General features: G+C 44.2%; 1 pseudogene; it reads left to right on the forward strand.

The window, feature by feature from the left end:
• The first annotated feature begins 653 nt into the window (after positions 1-653).
• Positions 654-897, forward strand: LOC148360127 (U2 spliceosomal RNA; annotated as a pseudogene).
• The last annotated feature ends 2,417 nt before the right edge of the window (positions 898-3,314 follow it).

A 3,314-nucleotide genomic window follows, 5' to 3' on the forward strand; every position in this document is an offset into this window, starting at 1 on the left:
TGAGGCTTTTAAAATGAATGAGGAAGTGTGGAAAATCACACACGGATTATATGTCCCAGAAGTCTTTGTTATTTTCTTGGATTTCGGCATACCTCAGGTATTCCTATTTTAAACTGATTTTTATTCAAATATTTCAGTACGATCATATTCAGAAATACAGTGGCTTGCGAAACTGTTTTGCCCCCTTGAAAAAGTGACCTTTTGCCACTTTTCAGACTTCAAACATCAAGATATATTAAACGGTCATTTCTTGTGAAGAATTAACAATAAGTGGGACACAATTTATTGGATATTTTAAAAATGTTTTTCGTTGGACTACTTTCAACGGGACCTGGACTTTAAAGGTTTGCATTAAATTCTAACCACCGGTATCATTCACCGTTCATGTTGCCGATTGTGGTGGATGGATTGTGTACTATATTTGCAGTTACAATCAGAGATTCTAAACTGTGAGATTCGAAATGTGTCGGCATGTGTCGGTCGGCACGTGTTGGTCAGTCTTTCGCCGACATGTGCCGGTACTGTATGTTCGATTTCTGCAATCCGGAGATGGAATGAGAACCTGCTCTGTCCACTCCACGCATCAGCCCGGTATTGCAGTACCTCCGGGAACGGTGCATTCGCACTGATCGCTGCATGGCTCTGTGGCTAGGACCTTGACTCGGCCTCTTGGCTGAGAGCAAGTGTCTCGGCCCCTTGGCTTTGTAGCGTATTAGATAGATAGATAGATAGATACTTTATTCATCCCCGAAGGGAAAATGATTTGACCGATAACGGATAATGGATAATTGATAAAAAATAGAGAGGATTTGGTGCGTCAGATGGAATAAGAGCTTGCTCTGTCCACTCCACGCATCGGCCCGGTATTGCAGTACCTCCGGGAACGGTGCATTCGCAATGATCGCAGCAAGGCTTTAGGGCTAGGACCTTAGCTTGGCCTTTTGGCTGAGAGTAAGTGTCCCGGCTCCCAGGCTTTGTAGCGTATTATGAACTGACCGATAACGGATAATGGATAATGAATAACGAAGATAGAACAATAACCCTTAAAAACCCCAATTGATAAAAAATATAGAACAATAAACCTCACAAAATCCCCCCATGGCACCTAAGGTCAGGTTTGGGATAAACTTGTGACTGTGTTACTGTGTTTAAATATTGGCGCATGCGGCTTATATACAGGTGCGGCTTGTGTAAGGACAAAACCAATAATGTCCGCAAAATGTGGTGCGTGCGGCTTATAATCAGGATCGCTCTATAGTCCGGATTTTACGGTAATTTAAATGTCCTGTTTCAACATCAAGATATTTTAGTTTGAGCATGACAACAGGAATCTCCGAACTAGATGTTAAAGTCACGATTGCCTGAAGGAAATGGGTAGGTAGGTGGGTAGGAAATCAACCGCAAGGTTTGTTTATAGACGAGAAGATGAATGATTGCTGATGGTTAAATGATTGGGTGGGTGTTAGGCTTGAGCGCTCGGTGGGTGAATGTCAACGTTGGGTCGGATCCAAGATGGATGGATTAGTGAGTGGGTGCCGTGAGTGATGGGCTACTTAGCGGCTAGTTGCGAGTCTTCTACGCCCACTCGGCTATGAACCCAAATAAACCCCAAATGAACTTCCTCGTGACACGAACAAACGGAGTCGGATGGAGTTATGACGGCAACGAATCGTTATTGAAGTATGGATTTGGAAGGCTGCTCGTTTGGCCATATACGATATACAGTGGAACCTTGGTTTTCGAACGCCTCTCGGTTCGGACAAATCCGTGTTCGACCAAAAATTTCGAGAAATTTTTGCTTCGCTGTTCGGTCAAAAAATCGGAGTTCGAACGCCGGTACGCTAGGGTGCGATGCTGAGCGGCGTACGGGTGTTTTAGCCCCTAATTATGGCTCCGAAGAAGGTCGGTGCAAGCAGGACAGGTGAAAAAAGACAAGTTGTTCGTCCAACTATTGCCTTTAAGAAAGACATAATAGCTAAATATGAAAGAGGTGTACGAATGTCCGATCTTGCTAGTGAATACAGCATGGCTAAATCTGGTTCTGGCAACTGGTTCAAGGTGTCCCCTGGTCACTGCCCGAAGATAGCTGGGATGGGCTCCACACCCCCGTGATCCTACTGATGATAAGCGGTGCAGATAATGGATGGATGGATAATTGGGTATAGGATTGTATTTAGACCTGAAACTGGTTGCATAAACTAAGGTTTTTCATGCACTGAAGCCGATATAATTTAAAGAAACACTGTCCAAAAAAATGTTCCTATTCTTTCCACTTAAAATGAACAGCACACGTTCAGCTTCTATCTATTATCCCTATTAGAAACTTGCTGCAAGCGGGGTCTGGAAGAATTTTTTTAGGGCCTGGCGGCTCATTTTTGTTGTTACGATGTTTATTCCAAAGATGTACAACACTTTTGTGGCTGTGATCCATTATCCCCAATTCAATATTTCTGCAAGTGAAGACTGTGGATCTTCTTTGCTGTATTTCCATCTGGGGCGGCAGTAGTTGGGATCAAGAGGTCGCAAGTTTGATTCCCAGCTCCTCCATGTTATATGTCCAAGTGTCCTTGGGCAAGACACTAAATCCCTAATGCCCCCGAAAAGCAGGTAGTTGCATTGCATGGCTGACGCTGCTATCGGGGTGTGAATGGGTAAATGTGAAGCAGATTGTAAAGCTCTTTGGGAGGTCTTCATTGACTTGAAAATCGCTATATAAACGCAGACGATTACATTTATATCTAAAATGGTTCCTTAATGGGCCAGTTTGGGACTGGCAGAAGGTACTTTTTCTGGCCCGCCTAAAATAGAATGCACGGTTGTGGCCAATATCCATTATCCCCGGTCAACTATTGCTGACAGCATGGGCTGGCAAAGCACTTTTTTCTGTTTGGGCTGCTAAAAAGTGCCAGTGTGGCCTGCCTGGAATAAACTACATTGTTTAGGCGTGATCCATTATCTCCGGTCTACCATTGTTGAGAGCAGGGGCCGAGAGCAAATTTGTGTCGGCTCTTTTCTTTGTTTTTCCTGCCTGAAATAAACAGCATGCTTCCGGCCGCGATCCATCATACCGAGTCAATTATTGCTGACAGCACGGGCCGGCAGAGTACTTTTATGGAGTGTTCGGGCTTTGTGCCATTATGGCCCTCCTAAAACAACCTGCACTGTTTTTGCCACGATCCATTGGCCCCAGTCAACAAATTCTGGGAGATCAAATTTGTGTCATGCCTGACTGCTCTATTTTCTGTGTTGTCCACCTGAAATGAAAAGTATCCGTGCAGCTACATTTCATTATAACTGGCCGACTATTGCTCTAA

Source organism: Urocampus carinirostris, chromosome 9, assembly GCF_059441175.1.
Source record: "Urocampus carinirostris isolate Australia breed hairy pipefish chromosome 9, RoL_Ucar_1.0, whole genome shotgun sequence".
Lineage (NCBI taxonomy): Eukaryota > Metazoa > Chordata > Actinopteri > Syngnathiformes > Syngnathidae > Urocampus > Urocampus carinirostris.